Raw genomic sequence first — 19116 nt, 5'->3', positions numbered from 1 at the left:
ATTTAGGCTACCCATGAGCATTAATACAGAGGCAGGAAGAAGTACTTTAGAAACCAGCCTTTATTAATTATTATTGCAGAGATGGGGTTTGGGGCTGGGTCCGTGGGACTGTTTCTGGGGATTCACTTTTTATTTTGCCTACCTTTTGTCTTCTGTATTCTCCTTACCATTGTCTCCTGTTCTTCCCTCAGACTCGTCCCCTAGAAACAGTCCCATGGACCCAGCCCCAAACCCAATCTCTTAAAAACTTGTAATACATTTTTTGTTTGTCTTGATGTAAGTAATCAACTCAGCAATTTTCATGGTGATATCTAAAGGTTAAGTTTTTTACCCTATTCAAGTAAGAAAAAGAATGAATAGGCGTATGAATAGGCTATATTTGGGTCTTTTTCGAAACTTTCCCCTAACGGGATTCTTCGGGGCTTTTTTTTTTTCCTTACTCAGGACATATTGAGGATACAAAATCAGTTGAGTTTGCTTCTGTTGCAATTTGTTCAACCTTTTTTCATAAAATGACTGGACTATAACACAGACTATCCCAAAGTATATTTAAACATAAAAACACATTTGTGCATAATCAAGTGGCATTTTTTGTAAGATATATTTATATCTGAAAATAAATAAATAAATAATATATTTTAGTTATAATTTAAAAAAAAAAAATTCTTAGTAAAGGTTAGTTAAGTCATGGCATACATGCTCAGAAAATAGGAATTAGATCTAGAGATGCAGAGCATAATTTATTTACAGATCACATATAATGACGTTAATACATTAGGTTCATCCTAAAGACAGACTACTTTCCATAGACCCATGCATTAATATTTACACTGACCATTTAAACTGCCCCCTCTTAATCAGCAAACAAATAATCCCATAAACGTGTCAAACAACATAATACTGCGCAGTGCACAATATAGTTTATATATCATAAGTGAACCCTCATGCATGCAGGCAGGTGTGTGTGAGCGCTGGTGATGGTGTTTACCTCCTTTATCATCCTCGATCATTCCAATGGTTCCGCCAGTGTAAATGACCAGGACAGTCACCTCCGTATCAGGCTTTACCTTGGAGCACTGGCTGAGAGATTTCTGCACCTGAAACGCATCAGGCCTTCGAGAAAGAGCTCGACCCAGAGAAGACATGCTTGTTGAAGATGGAGCCGGGATTGTGTGTTTTCACTTTGCCATATCGGACTCACTTATATGGTGGTGGCAAACCCCTCCCTCTGAAAGTCTCTCCACCCACAAAAGTGCCAAGTGCCAAATGTGCAAATAAAGTCCAAACAAGTGTGTGTGTGTGTGTCTATATATATATGGGTGACCAGACATCCACATTTTTTGTCATTAATCATCAAGTTATCATTAAATATAAAAAAGATAAAGTTATTGGTTTCAAGGTACTAACCACTCATGTTAAAGGAGAACTCCGGTCAATTTTAACATTGAGCTCATTTTTTTGTACATTTGGAGTGCTGTCAATACAGAGAACAACGACAAAAATCGGTGTTGCCTACACCGAGTTATTCTATTTTTAAAATTTGCACCCTGTTGACTTCAATGGGGCAAGTACTAAACCTGCTTTTAGCCTCTTAACATCCTTGATGTGTCATTACAAGTGCACAGAAAATGTGAGTGATTCCTTCTGAGTGAACACGAGTGAGTCTGACTGCAGTAGATGTGAAAGAAATGTATAAAAATGATGTTATTTAAGCCAGCGCAAATACCTTTGTTTACATCCTGTTTTTCGGTTGAAGTCCAAAGTAGTCGATTGCAGAGTTCACACGCATAGGTTTAATACCTATGATCACGCGCGTGAACTCGGCAATCGACTACTTTGGACTTCAACCGAAAAACAGGATGTAAACAAAGGTATTTGCGCTGGCTTAAATAACATCATTTTCATACACATCTTTCACATCTACTGCAGTCAGATCCACTCGTGTTCACTCAGAAGGAATCACTCACATTTTCTGTGCACTTGTAATGACACATCAAGGATGTTAAGAGGCTAAAAGCAGGTTTAGTACTTGCCCCATTGAAGTCAACAGGGTGCAAATTTTAAAAAGAGGATAACACGGTGTAGGCAACACCGATTTTTGTCGTTGTTCTCTGTATTGACAGCACTCCAAATGTACAAAAAAATGAGCTCAATGTTAAAATTGACCGGAGTTCTCCTTTAAAGCAATACTATTTGTATGTACTATATAACAAAGGCCTGAACCACATGTGTGATCTTTTTAGTTTCAGTTCATACAGACTGAAACTTTAACATGTATGAATGCAATATAGGGTATATATAAAAATATTACACATGGTGACTGTTACGAAACTGCTCCGAGACACGAAGGTAGAGGATCCAAACGCAACTTTATTTAAGGGCAATCCAGAGGTGTAATCCAGTGTACAGGCAAGGGTCATACACAGATAGGCAGTCCAAACAAACAAACAAACAAACCAGGCAGGGACCAGAGGCAAAAGAGTAATCCAGGGAACAGGGCAAGAAATCCAAAAACCAAGAGACAAGAAACCAGGGAAAATGCTCAGAAATGCAGTGTAACACTTAAACAAGACTTCGCCGTGAGTGAATGAACATGGTATAAATAGACTGAGACTAACAGGATGAGACACAGGTGAATGCAATCAGTGAATGAGGTACAGGTGAATGTGATCAGTGATGAGTCCGGGCAGTGAGTATGGGAAATGTAGTTTGTGAGTGATAGTCTTATGTGGAGTGCCCTCTGGTGGCTCTCAAGGGCACTCCAGCTGGTGACCGTTACATAGCCCCCCCTTTAAGGAGCGGATTCCAGACGCTCCTAAAACTGTCCAGGAGGGAGGTGGAGCGGAGGCTGACCCGGGGGCGGGATGGAGGGCCAAGCCCGTGCAGCGGAAAAGGACCTGAAGACTGCGGCAGGGCGGAAGGCCAGGGTGGATCCGGCTGTGCAGGCGACCAGGGCGGAGCAGGCAGTGCAGAGGGCGGAGCAGGCAGTGCAGGCGACCAGGTCGGAGCAGGCAGTGCAGAGGGCGGAGCAGGCTGTGCAGGCGACCAGGGCGGAGCAGGCAGTGCAGGCGACCAGGGCGGAGCAGGCAGTGCAGGCGACCAGGGCGGAGCAGGCAGTGCAGGCGACCAGGGCGGAGCAGGCTGTGCAGGCGACCAGGGCGGAGCAGGCAGTGCAGGCGACCAGGGCGGAGCAGGCTGTGCAGGCGACCAGGGCGGAGCAGGCAGTGCAGGCGACCAGGGCGGAGCAGGCTGTGCAGGCGACCAGGGCGGAGCAGGCAGTGCAGGCGACCAGGGCGGAGCAGGCTGTGCAGGCGACCAGGGCGGAGCAGGCTGTGCAGGCGACCAGGGCGGAGCAGGCAGTGCAGGCGACCAGGGCGGAGCAGGCAGTGCAGGCGACCAGGGCGGAGCAGGCAGTGCAGGCGACCAGGGCGGAGCAGGCTGTGCAGACGACCAGGGCGGAGCAGGCTGTGCAGGCGACCAGGGCGGAGCAGGCAGTGCAGGCGACCAGGGCGGAGCAGGCTGTGCAGACGACCAGGGCGGAGCAGGCTGTGCAGGCGACCAGGGCGGAGCAGGCAGTGCAGGCGACCAGGGCGGAGCAGGCAGTGCAGGCGACCAGGGCGGAGCAGGCAGTGCAGGCGACCAGGGCGGAGCAGGCTGTGCAGGCGACCAGGGCGGAGCAGGCAGTGCAGGCGACCAGGGCGGAGCAGGCAGTGCAGGCGACCAGGGCGGAGCAGGCTGTGCAGACGACCAGGGCGGAGCAGGCTGTGCAGGCGACCAGGGCGGAGCAGGCAGTGCAGGCGACCAGGGCGGAGCAGGCTGTGCAGGCGACCAGGGCGGAGCAGGCAGTGCAGGCGACCAGGGCGGAGCAGGCAGTGCAGGCGACCGGGGGCGGAGCAGGCAGTGCAGGCGACCAGGGCGGAGCAGGCAGTGCAGGCGACCAGGGCGGAGCAGGCTGTGCAGGCGACCAGGGCGGAGCAGGCAGTGCAGGCGACCAGGGCGAAGCAGGCTGTGCAGGCGACCAGGGCGGAGCAGGCAGTGCAGGCGACCAGGGCGGAGCAGGCAGGTGACCAGGGCGGAGCAGGCAGTGCAGGCGACCAGGGTGGAGACGACCCTTCAGCCGGCCAGGGAGGAGACGACCCTTCAGGCGGCCATGGCACAGGAACAGACACCGGCTCAGGAACAGGAACAGACACAGGGACAGGAACAGACACCGGCTCAGGGACAGACACCGGCTCAGGGACAGGAACAGACACCGGCTCAGGGACAGGAACAGACACCGGCTCAGCGGTGGCCATCTTGTCCTGAGACACTGGCTCGGCGGAGGCCATCTTGTCCGAAGACACTGGCTCGGCGGAGACCATCTTGTCCTGAGACACTGGCTCGGCGGAGACCATCTTGTCCTGAGACACTGGCTCGGCGGAGGCCATCTTGTCCGGAGACACTGGCTCGGCGGAGGCCATCTTGTCCGGAGACACTGGCTCGGCGGAGGCCATCTTGTCCGGAGACACTGGCTCGGCGGAGGCCATCTTGTCCGGAGACACTGGCGTGGTTTCGGCCATCTTGTCCGAAGACACAGGCGTGGAGTCGGCCATCTTGTCCGAAGACACAGGCGTGGAGTCGGCCATCTTGTCCGAAGACACAGGCGTGGAGTCGGCCATCTTGTCCGAAGACACAGGCGCAGAAAGAGGAAGAGGAACAGATTCAGGCTCAGTATCAGGATCAGATTCAGGCTCAGGAACAGATTCAGTCTCGGCGTCTTCAGTCTGTAATATTAATGGTCAATTCGCACGGGCTAAGAAATCTCTGTAAAACTAGCAGAAGTATGAGGGGTACCTCGAATTATGCACCGCCGTCCCCTCCCTGTCTTCATGTGCATATTACATTGCTTCCTGATATCATGTGCGCAAACACATAAAAGTTAGGTTCGATCGAACGAACGATTTATTCATTAAATTCAGATTTGATTCTGTTGGTAATAATCACTTACCTAAGGCTAAAAGAAATTGTGTGCCTCTAACAAGTGCTTTCGACCTTCTTTTTTGTTCTGAATGGTATGCGGATAACACTTGAGTTTCGCCACATAGCCTACTTGACGTCCCACCGCCTAGGACGTTACTGAATGCTTTTTCAAGTGCCATACTTGAAAAACCGCGAAAGATAACCACTTTACCACTTTGTACATATTTACAATGGGTCCATTTGCATGGGTTTAGTACCTGAGGCAGGGTCGATTCTAGGATTTCATTTTAGGGGTGCTCAGCCCCTAATGAGGGTATGATTAAAAAAAAAAGTTAGTTTATGGTCTAATGCTCATTATTAACTAGTTTCATTCATTCATCCAGTAACATGCATATGGCAGGGTTTTATAATCACTGATGTCCCGAATGTGTGGTATTTAGGGGGGTTCGGGGCATGCTCCCCCGAGAAAATTTAGATTTCTCTAATCTACATATGTGCATTTTAAGATGTTTTGAAGGCCAAAAAAAAAAACATGTGCGGGCAGCTGTTTATTTATCTCTTTTTCTCTTTGTTTTTATCTTGCTCTGTCTTTTCCCCTCCTAAAGCTTAGCTTTGACTGATATAGGCTTTTCATTTTTGTCTGTCAGTGAAGAAAGTAAAGGGTCAACTGATAGGTTGATTTATGAATCATTTTATCAGACAAAGCTACCAGGAAAGCTAGGTAATTAAGTTTATTAAATTCATTCACAATATGTACACATTCATTATTGATCTAGGCCTAATACATGTCCGTAGACAGGGCTTTATAATCAAAGAGGTCATAAATTTGAGGTTGTTATGGGGTTAAACATTTTTATTTCTCTGATATGTGCATTTCAAGACATTTGAAGGCCAAAAAAGGATAAGAAATAGATTTAAAACCTGCTCTCTCCTCATCTCCATCACTCTGTATTTTTCACTCAGTCTCCTGATCTTGCCCTGTCTCTTCCCCTCCTAAAGCTGAACTTTTTTAATTTAATGAAGGCTACAAATTGTATTATATTAATTCTCAACATGTACACATGCATTATTAATCTTGTGCCTAAAACGGCTTGTTAATGTTTCTTTCTCACAATGACATAATTACACGTTATATAGGCCTATTTTCAGCTCAAAATGGCGAAATTAGACAAAAGTTTATTAGTTTTCTAATTATTTTTGTCATTCGTTTAACATTTATGACCTAAAAAACTGTCAAATATAAAATGTTTAGTTTAGCTACTCACATCTTCTTAACTCGCACTTGACCGTTAACTGAAGCGTCAATCGTGCTGCTAAAATTCGCGCTCAGCTTCTGTGAACATAAAGCCCGCCTACTTTGATTTGATTGGTCATCTCAAATATTCGGACATTGAAGAGCAGTGAAAGACCAATGAGGCTCAGATGAACACACACACACCCTGTCCTCTGTTTGACGTGCGCTCTGGTTTTGGCGCTGCTGCGGATTGAAGATGAAGAACACTCTGAATCTGATTATAACAAGACTGAAGCGAACACGAATTTGTGTAGCCTATGATTAAGTGTACTACACTTAAGTGTACTACACTTAATCACAAATGTTTAGGGGGGCTAGGCAGAAGTTTAAAATGACGGTCGTGCTGAGCGGTACAGGTAGGCTACAGAGGAGAAGTAGAAGAAGAGAAGAGGATGACACCATTTGCTAAGCGGGGATGTTTTCATTTTTATCCTTAACACATACATTTTAAACCACAAACTACGGAGTATCGGAGTATCACAAACTCGCCCATGACCTGAGGTAATTGTTTCCGGACCTTTTTACAGAAGGTAGAAATGGAATTGGAGGCTGCTGATTCTGTGCATACCCTGAGATAAAATCAGCAGGCGCCCCTGATTGGAAATATTGAGGATAATCTGTTTATTGATGGTGACATCATGAAGTATCCTAGCCAGTTTTACAGACAGTTGCTACGGTTCACATTCAGGCTGTCTCTCACCCCACGCGTGTTCACATGATGTATTCAGGGAGGTGTATTCTACAGAAATTCACCTGAAATTGAATTCCCATTCTCATGAAATTTTGTACATCTGGGGTGTTTCCGAAAAATTATGTTTTATTAACAAAGTTCGGGAGGAGCACATTCAGATAATTACCACAAGTGGAGAGCACTCAGCAATCAATGGTAAGAGGTACATTCAGCAGTCTCACCTCAATCCATTGACAGTTTAGCAGCATCCCTCCACCACTCCATCTCCACACTTCCACTTACATACGGGGGAGTACTGGGTTTGGCCGAACTCCGAGCTCAGAGCCCTCCCCCCGGACAGCACGCCAAATACGCATTAAACTTTACCCCCTTTAATTGTAAGTTTGAACTCGTGAAGTATTGTTAGTCAACTATTTCGAAAATTTTACGCAGTAGGCTACTGACAGGATGCAGGATGCTATGGCTATCCATTTTTTTTTTTTTTTTTTTTTTCGTGTGAGGCTTAATATATTTAAAAGAATGACTGTGAATAAATGATTGTGAGAGTTTTAAAAGCAATACGCGACTGAACAGGAAGCTAATGCAAGCTATAAAGCACGCCTGTAATGTGTTGACGTGGTGAAGTGTATGTAAGCACACGTGCTGCTGAATTCTGGATGTACTGCAGCCGTTTTATAGATTTAGCAAGTAGTGCATTACAATAATCAATCCAACGCATGAATCAGCCTTTCAGCGTCAGGTAGAGTAAGATAGCGCCTAATTCTTGCAATTTTTCTGAGATGATGGAATGCAGATTTTGTAATACTCTTAATATGTGAGTTATGTGAGCGTCAAAGATCACACCAAGGTTACGAGCATAAGAAGATGGAAATAAAACACTATCATCCATAATCAAATAAAAAATTCTGCAGGTAGCCGCAGGTGTGCCAATGAGTAGAATCTCTGTCTTGGAAGAATTTAATTTAAAAAAATTATGGTGCATACATGTTTTTATTTCCTGCACACACTCAGAGCGAGTTTTAGAGGTGACAGTAGGATCAGATTTGGAGCTGATGTAAATTTGAGTATCATCAGCATGATACCCCAAACCATATTTCCTAATTATTTGCCCCAAAGGAAGCATATAAACACTAAACAATATGGGACCCAGGACAGATCCCTGAGGAACACCATGGTTTCCCAAGACAACAAACTGGAAACAACCAGTGAGGTAAGATTTGAACCAGTTAAGCATAATACCAGTGATACCAAGCCAGCTCTCCAGCCTATTTAGCAGGATAGAATGGCACACTGTGTCAAAAGCTGCACTGAGATCTAACAAGACCAAGATGGTAGAGGCTCCAGAGTCAGCTGAGACTAACAGGTCATTCATAACACGAACCAAGGCTGTCTCTGTACTGTGTCCCTTTCTAAACCCAGACTGAAAAGGTTCGAAAAGCTTGTTGGATGACAAGTGTGTGTGGAGTTGTGCCACAACAACACGTTCCAAAACCTTGGCAAGAAAGGGCAGATTTGAGATAGGCCTGTAATTTGATAGGTCTGACTTATCACATCCAGGCTTTTTAAAGGGATGGTTCAGAGTAAAATCAACCTAGGGTCCTTTGCACTATGACCTCGAGCCAACCCCCCCACCCCCACCCCCACCCCCACCAGAAGCCTTTTTTCCCTTGGTTGAACATTATTAAAGTTAGAGCTTATTTAGAGATATCAGCCGGATGGCTTATTGATGGCGCTAATGGATTCAAGGCTGTATCTCGTAAATTACCCCATAATAATGCCCAGAATGATACCAAACTTCTACAGTAGTACAAATAGGTTCTGTACTCATAAAACGAGGCATTGGAAAGTTTGTAAGTACATCAGGAGTTTATTTAAATAACACCTGACTGACGGCTCATGTTACCGCTAACCCAGACGTCGAGGTCACTTCAGTGGGTTGGGAAAAGCATGTAAAAGTCCTGGCAGAAAGTGATGCATAAGGATGTAGTGTAAGCTTTTCTTGATTACTTCATAACCACAAGGTTTCAAACCTAGACATCTGTCTAGTTTCATTTTCCATATTTGTTATTTTTAAACTCACACACTCAAAGTCCCCTACAGTTGCAGTTGAGAGAGCGAATTTTAGTTTCTCAAATGCAATCTGTCATTCATTGCACAATTTTAATTTTGCAAACTTTTTGTTGTTGCTCATGAGCTATTTAAAAGAAGATGTGGAGATCTCCACACAATCTTGGATCCATGGACAAAAAGAAAAAACATTTCCATCTCGTACCCCTGGTGATGACAAGCATGTGATTTCAAAAATGTAGAATTAGATTCATTGTTTTTACTGAATCGAGAAAATTACCTTTTAAATGAAATGAAGTGACCAATATTGTTGCTTTTTTAGCTATACTGTCTTTTCCAGAGAATTCGGCACAGTCAATACTACCTGCAGTAGGGCTAGACTGGTACCTATTCAGTATAATTAGACATCTGTCTGGTTTCATTTCCCATTTTTGTTATTTTTATACTCACACACTCAGTCATGAGTTTTTGACCAAAGGGTTTTGGAAACATTTAAGATTTCAAAAGCATATAAATGATGTTCCTGCAAGAAAAATAAATGTTAGTTATGATTAATTAAAAAATCCATCACATTCTGCACTACGGATTAAAATATCTGTAGATATTCAGTTGGGCTTCACTCTCTTCACTCAGCCTACAGAAAACTATTTGTTTTTGTGAATTAAAAAAATTAATAATCAGATGACAAGTAATGATATATGACCTACTGTAGAATAGTTATATTTACCATAGGTTTTTATATACAGGATACTTAGTGAAATATGTTGTTGTGAATTTATATAAATTTACATTTAGATATTAACCAGATTTAGCCCATTAGACATACAGTACCGTGTAATCATATGGATCCTCGATGAAATATCTACTGTTGGTCATCATACAGCTACAAAACAGTGTCCTACATACTGTAGCATTTTATGAAGACAAACACAATTTATCCATTTTCTAAAATTCCAAGGGCCATTTAGAAGAAAGAGACAATATTGTTGTTCACATTTTTTTTTTTTTTATTAACACTATTTATGAATTATGATGACTCCCGTAGATGACTCCCCTATGGCTTGCCACTCTTTTTAACTGTTTTTCTATCCTCCTCTCAAAGTGCTCCTGCTCTCTGAGAAAAAAATTCTCACACAGGAACTTGTTGGTGGAACACTTTTGGAAAAAGTGTCAAGCCACTTTGATTTATTTTGGCCACTGATGATGGACTGTGCAAAGAAAATTGAAAATGACATTAAAAACATGTCCATGTATTTCTCTGTAAGTCGTTTATTTTCTAGACAAGCTATTGGTTTGGAATGCAGTTAAAAAAAAGAGGTGGGCATTTATAGTTTATACAAGTTTAGAGAGAGAGCGAGCTTTTCATTTCCTTAAGTAGCTAAAGCAAACACACACCTTTATGAGTTGCGAGTTAAAGAGAACTTGGTAAAGACAAAGTATGATAAAACGCACATTAAGTGCACATAGCCTACATTTTAGTCCAGATCAGTAAGCTATTTTAAGAAAAATGATAATTAGATTATCTCATTTATAAGAAAAAACTCAAACCAGAATCTACATTCAACCCATATGGGAAAAGTTTTTAATGTGGGTTTTATCATGTATGACGTTGGAAATAATCAAAATATTTGAGTGAGTGTGCAGTTTGACTCTTTACTTTAGATTTACATATACTGTATATAGGCCTACATACCTATTATAAATGTGTAACAAAAAAACAAAAAACAAAACAAGTTCACATATTTCCAATATCTACTGTAATGTTGCCCCAGAAAATATGTGGAGTATGTTTTAATACAAGGAGTAAACAGGGTCTTACCAGAAGAGGCCATCTCACGCAAGCTAAAGGCAACAAAAGAAAATTAAAAAGAAAATAAATTTTGAAAGTGAGTAGAGAAGACTAGGGGCAGCTAAACCTAAACTTTGTTAGCTAAGTTTGAGCCAGAGAGAACATCAGCCTGACTGTCAAGAACTTTTTTGTCTCTCGAAATAAATTATAGACCCATCAATTAATATGTAGAAATTAATTGATATCTACCTACCCTAGCTCTACCCTAGCTAATCGTTTATAAATAATAAATGTTGTATTATTGCTAAACAACAATAACTTAAGCAGATTATTTAACATACCTCAATTCGCTGTACAGCCTCCCCCTGCTGGACGCATCAGGATCAACAGGGGCGTAAAACTGCCTCGGCCATTTTTTTTTTTTTTTAAAAGGCATTTTCCTAGCCTTATTTTGTCTTCTGATTTGAAAGCTTTGTTTGAAGGGGCGTGTCTGTGTGAGACTTCGGTGTAAAAGCCCACTGCTGTGATTGGCTAACAGCTTTGCATATGAAATAGTATTGCATGTGGAACTCGAAAAACTTCTGGCATGTTTTTACTAATATAGCTCTCAATGTTAACTACTCGTTAAATGTGATAATTATTGCCATGCAATTAGATCTATGGCATTATATTAAGATTGTGGCATGAAAGGTTGCGATGAGCATAGCCGATCACAGACATCTTGGGCACAAGAATGCAGCGATCTCGTCATTGCAACTTGATTTCTGCACACTAACTAATGCTTTCATCATAACTAAAAGTGCAAACACAATGTTAATAAGAGATTTGTTGATTATAACTGGAGTTTTGGTTGCATTGACTGCAACTATTGTAAACGGAGCATTCTTTAATCACTATATATAATTCAATTAGTTTAAATAACAGATTATTTACACCCTACTAGAGCCTAATATGATGACCTCTTATGTCAAAACCTTAAGGAAAATTTGATTTCTCAGTTCATGACCCCTTTAACTTTTGAACAGATTCATCTCTGAATTTGTACACTATCTCCACAGAGGTTCAAGTACAGGTTTTATCTGACTTAAAGGTGCTGTATGTAACTTTTTCACTCTATTAAAGAGTGTCTGTCGGTTTTTGTTTTGGTCTGTGTGATCTCGCCCCTCTGTCAGTTCAGCCAATAGTATTTCGACACCCCGGGATGCCAGTTGGCAGGAAACACAGCGCAGTGCAGCCAGCAAACAAACTGGGTCAGAAATTGCAGATTCCACACAACCTAAAATTCTCCATGAACAAGAGCATATTAAAATGCGGATAAATCAACTCATCAACTTACTTGTAAGTGTCCTCGGCTTTCATTGTCAATTGCGCTCGTTCCTGTTGCGTAAACTGGCAACCCGTGTGAGCATCGAGCCTGAGGAGAAGGGGGTGGGGGAAACAATGATCTCTGATATTTTGAATTTGGACTGCAGTACCTATTTCGACCACTAGCTAATTCTTACAGACTGCACCGTTAAGAGCCCATTTGTAATCCAGGGTTTCATGTCAGACCGATCTAGAGTAGAGACCTGCACTCCTGCGAGACCCAAATCAGCAGAGTGCAAGTTTACTTATAAAACTTAAGGAAATCGATTGCCTTAAATTTAGCAAATAAATAAGCTCATCATTTTTGAGTTAATAAAACTTAGTACCACTTAGTAGAGGTAACTAGCGGATACAATTTTACAAATTGAGTATTTAGTTCAGTCAACTTAAAGATTTAAGTTCACTGACCTCAAACAAAATACTTTTCTTAACAAGCTTGTTCACATTACTAGACATCTCTAACACTTTTTTTGTTGTCTTTTCTAGAAAAAACTAATGTGTGTGGAGCAAGTGGTGGTTTGTTGTTGTCTCACTAATTGCGTCATCAGATTCTGCGCTCCTATTGGTTTTTGATTTGATGTTTGTCGTATAGAAGTCACACTGCAGAACTGTGCCTCAAAACTTCTGACACTGCCAAAATTTTGTCTGAGGTACAACTGGATCACAATGGTCATTAATCAGTTGTCAGCGAACATGTCAAGCTAATGATCAAAGATTTCAGATTTTGGCACAAGATCAGAGGAATCTTTTAAAGGTCCCGTTTTTCCTGTGTTTTTGAAGCTTTGATTGTGTTTACAGTGTGCAATATAACATGTGTTCATGTTTCACGTGTAAAAAAAACAGTATTTTTCACACAATTTGTACAATCTGTATACCGCTGTTTTCACTGTCCTAAAAATGGGCCGATGACTTCCTTGTTCTATGAAGTCCCTCCTTCAGAAATACGTAACGAGTTCTGATTGTGCCAGCGGTTCCTGTGTTGTGATTCGACAGCAGCTTAGCGCACGTTGCCCGGAAAGGTCACGCCTCTTACCATAACGTGGAGATGCATGCGCTCAGTGTTAGGTGCTGGATGAAGGTGCTGGATGAAGGGCCAGGCCCGTGAAGCGGAAGAGGGCCTGGATACTGCAGCAGGACAGGAGGCCAGGAGGCCAGGGCGGAGCAGGCAGTGCAGGCGACCAAGGCGGAGACGGCCCTTCAGGCGGCCAGGGCGGAGACGACCCTTCAGGCGGCCAGGGCGGAGACGACGGCCAGGGAGGAGATGACCCTTCAGGCGGCCAGGGCGCAGAAGACCCTTCAGGCGGCCAGGGTGGAGACGACCCTTCAGGCGGCCAGGGCGGAGACAACCCTTCAGGCGGCCAGGGCGGAGATGACCCTTCAGGCGGCCAGGGCGGAGACGACCCTTCAGGCGGCCAGGGCGGAGACGACCCTTCAGGCGGCCAGGGCGGAGACGACCCTTCAGGCGAAGACAACCATTCAGGTGGCCAGGGCGGAGACGACCCTTCGGGCGGCCATGACGGAGCTGGCTGAAGAGGCGACCATGGCGGCGTGGCCTCCATGGTCCAATCGCGGGACCTATGACGCGAAGAGACTCAGGCTTTGCAGGCATGACGCGAAGAGACTCAGGCTTTGCAGCAGGGCAAGACGAGGATTTACAAATTGTTATCACGGACACCTCCGAAGGTTCTGCAGCAGACGCTGCCACCTCTGAAGGTTCTACAGTGGTAGCATCAAGAATCAGGTAAAGTTCATTAACTGGATAGGTACAGTGCTCATCTACGATTCCTTTGACCGTGACATGACAGGCTGAGAGGACATTGCTGGGCGCTACCACCATACAAGGGGCTGGAGCGAGGACCGCCGAGTCGAGAGGTTCTGCTGCATGTGCCGCTACCTCTGGAGATACTACAGCGGGTGCCATCGCCTGGGGCAGTTCTGAGGTGGTATATGCAGCCCAAACACAACACAAAGCAATCCCCATCATGGGAAGTGCTTCAGACAGGGGAATTAGTGAAGGAATTAGAGGACTAGAGCGAGAGGATTTGGGGATACCAGCTGTGCGTGCAGACACCAGCGGTGCATCCCTCACACTGGATACCAGACAGGGAACTCGAAGGACTGACCTTACATCTCTTGACGCGACAGACTCTGCCAGTTCGGTGGAAGCGTAACGAGGCTCTGGAAGATCTGCTGAAGCGTGACGAGGCTCTGGAAGATCTGCTGAAGCGTGACGAGGCTCTGGAAGATCTGCTGAAGCCTGCTGAAGCGTAACGAGGCTCTGGAAGATCTGCTGAAGTGTGACGAGACTCTGGAGAGTCTGCTGAAGCGCGACGAGACTCTGGAAAGTCTGCTGAAGCGTGACGAGACTCTGGAGGAAGGTCTGCTGAAGCGTGACGAGACTCTGGACTGGGGTTGGTCATCATTACGCAAGTGAGTGCGGTGTCACGTTCCTCCACAACACCCACAGTGAACGCAGAACCAACAGTCAACAAAGCATAGTCCATAAACTGACTGAGAGATGAACGGGGACCCTCACGGATTAAACGTGATTTGAGCGGCTGATTAATGCCCTCACAAAAGAAATCTATGAGCACACAGTCCGGCATATCAGAAAAATGGGCGATATCTAAATATTCTTGAATATAATCCTCGAGTGATCGCCAGCCCTGCTCGAGGGTTAATAACATCCGTGCAATATCCATAGAGAAAGCTGCTGGATCCTTGGTTGGTCTGTCGTTCTGTTATGAAGAGGCAAGGATGAAGCAGAGAGAGAATCCATACGCAAGCACTAATTTAATAAAACAAACAGGAAATCCAGACAAACAACAGAACACGGAACTCAGGACAGGAAACAGCTACAACGACCGACAAACAACAACTGAAGCACTGAGGTATATATACACAGGCAAACAAGCTAAACAAGATAACAAGGGGGTGTGGTTAATCAGAAACACCTGGGAGACTAATAAACAAGAAAAACTACAAAGGACTACAAAACATGGCACAGGACAGGAAATAACAAAAGTCCACACAAGACAAGGGGAACACAAGACAGGAATCATGACAGATGTAGTCCAAACCGGCCGTTCGCTGTAGGCTTTGAAAGGGGACTTCTGTTAAATAAAATATCTTGCTTGGCATTGAACTTTGAGCTTTATAATTTTACAGGTATTATTTATGCTCTAACAGCAACATTACACACTAACTAAAGTTTGAAAAATGGGATCACGAAGAACAGGACCTTTAACATTCTCAAAATGTGTCTCAAACGGCTTAATCGTACAGTGTGAACCCGGCTTTACTCAAAGTTGTAAGTTGTTAATACAAAGACATAAAAAAGTGTGTTTGGAGAACAATGGACCATACATTTATTTGTATTTATTAAACTGCAAATACTGTTCAAATACTTTGTGTATATCTGAAATCTAACTGAATTAAAAAAAAAAAAAGTAACAGTTAATAGACATCACTGCAATGACTGCCTTTTAAATAACGCAAAATGCAGCTGTTTATCAGTGTTTCTTGGTCTTCTCTGATTGAAGCACAGGCTCTACTCTTCAGCACAATGGCAACCTGGAACAGACATGTGACAACCTCACAAAACTGAACAGAACCAACGTACATGACATCATGACTTTGCGTAAACATACACGCCACTTTCAAGTCAAGTGGCGTGTTATTTATACGCATTTTGAGCTATCCGCGTGTATGTCCACGCCGAAACGAACCGTCATCTTCCGCGTGTATGTCTACGCCGTTAAACGTCAGAGTGATTCCGCGTGTATGTGTACGCCGTTAAATGTCCGAGCGAAACGGAGCAAAATGTATATCTACATCTGGGGAACAATATTTTTTTTCCTAGGATGGTAGGGGAACACTCATAAATGGTAGTAACCCCAGTGACGGGTAGGTTTAGGGACGCGGTTGGGGTAGGTCATATATATTTATATATACAGTAATGTAACGTGGAACACTCATAAATGGTATTAATCCCAGTGACGGGTAGGTTTAGGGACGCGGTTGGGGTAGGTCATATATATTTATATAGTAATGTAACGTTAAGTCAACGGCGTTGATAAACACGCTGAAAAGCGATTATGCGTGTTGATAACACGCCAAAAATGGAAATACGAATTGGCGTGTCATACATACGCCATTTCATGAGATCAGTCTGACAGAACATTAAACACTAACAGATCTCTCAAGATCACAGGAGAGAATGATTAAACACAAAAACACCAATATCAGCTTCACTTATTACAAACCAACAGGTACTAACAGGACCACGTACAAGGCAAATGACAGAACAATGAAGTGAAGAAACTAAAGGCGGTCGCACACCAGATGAGACAAATTCTGCCGCAGACAGACGCCAAATGACGCCACCGGTGTGTGTACACTGATAAAGAATAATGTGTTCGAATTTTAAAGACATGGATGAAAACTGCTGATGTTATCGGATTTTCAGGAGATATTCATTCAGTTAACGCCACGGATGCTCTGAGGTAAAGTGTTCAGACTGCAGACTTAGCAATGATTGTATTTAATTGTACAGTACAATCATAACATACAGACATTATCTTAATTCCATGATGTCCTTAAACATAACAATATTGCTAACAATGCATAACAATTGCATAACAATATATCTAGAGTTGCCCTAGATGCGAAGCGGCGCTGCGCTTCTCGTCTGGTGTGCGACCCCCTTAAGGGTATAGCTATAAACACACATAGGGAGCTAATTAACTAACTGAAACAGGTGTAACTAAGAACCATGTGAACTAATAACAGTGTCACGTCTTGTTTTGGTTCATGTTTCATGTCAGTCATGTTTCAAGTCTTGTCATGTGATTCCCCGTGTTAGTCATGTGAACACCAAAAGTCAGACAACGACGTGATATAAAAGCTTGATTCTTTTTATTGAATATAAAAACACTTTAAAGGAATGTCACTGCCAAAGAACCCTTCGTAGGGGCCACTCGTCGGAACAGGGCTTCAGTGGAGGAAGGCTCAGGTCAGCCGCCAATTGATCACCTCCTTGCACGGAGCAATATAGGGGAAAGGGGAAGGGACAAGGGACGGATGCCTTCGGTTAAGCACCAGCAGTGGCTGGGTAACTCTGTTCACAGGACCACAATAGAAGGGGGGGGGAGGAAGGGACGAGGGACGGATTGGTCCAGGGGCCAGGGCCTTCAGATGGCAGACAGCAGACCAACGCAAGTAGTGGGCAGGACACAGGAGACTACAGGTAGGAATCGGCGGACGGTAGGTTCTCTCTTCTCACAGGACAGCATCGGATAACTGAGTGTCACCTCTCTTTCGCAGGACAACGGGGATTGGACGGAAGACCAGGACCATTTGATGGGGAGCAGTGAGCAGTATATGGTAGGCAGAAGGCAGTAACCGTCAGAGGGAATGCAGTAGTCAGCAGTAGATGGCGGGCCGGGCACAAGGGGACTACAGGTGGGTGGCAGCAGACAGTGGGCTTTCTCTTTTCACAGGACAGCATCAGATACTGAGTGTCACCTTTCTTTCACAGGCCAACGGCAGTTGGGGTGCAGCGACGGATAAGAGGATCCCTCACAGGGCAACGATGGCAGAATGCAGTGGCAGATAACAGGTTCTCTATGGTCACAGAACAACAGTGGTGAGTACAGAATCCAACAGTTAACAACTGAGTCTTCTTACCACAGGACAGCGATGGCAGAATGCAGTAGCGGATAGCAGTTTCTCCATGTTCACAGAACAACAGTGGTCAGTACAGAATTCAGCAATTAACAACTGAGTCTTCTTACCACAGGGTAGCGATGGCAGCACACAATGGCGGATAGCAGTTTCTCTATGTTCACAGAACAACAGTGGTGAGTACAGAATCCAGCAGTTAACAACTGAGTCTTCTTACCACAGGGTAGCGATGGCAGCACACAATGGCGGATAGCAGTTTCTCTATGTTCACAGAACAACAGTGGTGAGTACAGAATCCAACAGTTAACAACTGAGTCTTCTTACCACAGGGTAGCGATGGCAGCATACAATGGCAGATAGCAGTTTCTCTATGTTCAAAGAACAACAGTGGTGAGTACAGAATCCAACAGTTAACAACTGAGTCTTCTTACCCCAGGGTAGCGATGGCAGCACACAATGGCGGATAGCAGTTTCTCTATGTTCAAAGAACAACAGTGGTGAGTACAGAATCCAACAGTTAACAACTGAGTCTTCTTACCACAGGACAGCGATGGCAGCATGCAATGGCGGATAGCAGTTTCTCTATGTTCACAGAACAACAGTGGTGAGTACAGTATCCAGCAGTTAACAACTGAGTCTTCTTACCACAAGGTAGCGATGGCAGCATACAATGGCGGATAGCAGTTTTTCTATGTTCACATTAATTCTTGGTACTCCACCAGACTAGACGGTCTCCGACTAAGCTTTCAGAGTGCTGTTAACATTAAACTTGCAAATACTCATGCATGTATCAAACCACTTTAGATCTTCACACGTGCTCACTTCAATCGTCAGACACTGCAATGACACACCGCTTAACAGTGACAAGAGTACCTTCACTTCAGCTCGTCGGGCCGGCAGATCCACTATGATGATACTTTCAAAGGGAGACACCAAGTTCGATCAACAATCCATAATTCAGAGCACACTCGTGTCTTCAAACTGCCGCCTCTGCCTCTCGTCTTCTCGTAACCTCGACTTTGATCAAGACCGCTCTGCTTGCCTGCGCATTCATCTCTTCAAACTGCCGCTTCTCTCTTTTCAAACCGCCACGCACTGACGCTCACTCGTTCCCAACACACGCTCAAATAGCCCCTTGATTATCCACTGCAGCTGTCGCTCATCAATACGGGCTGCCATGACAGGTCACCGGAACCGGCCTGGTTTTACACCGGAACTGTTTCCCCAAGGGAACTCGTTCCGTTTGTTGTAGTTCCTATTCGTCAC

Source organism: Squalius cephalus (assembly GCF_949319135.1).
Source record: "Squalius cephalus genome assembly, chromosome: 20".
Lineage (NCBI taxonomy): Eukaryota > Metazoa > Chordata > Actinopteri > Cypriniformes > Leuciscidae > Squalius > Squalius cephalus.
The sequence above is the reverse complement of the archived record's forward strand: the minus strand, read 5'-3'. Positions refer to the sequence as shown.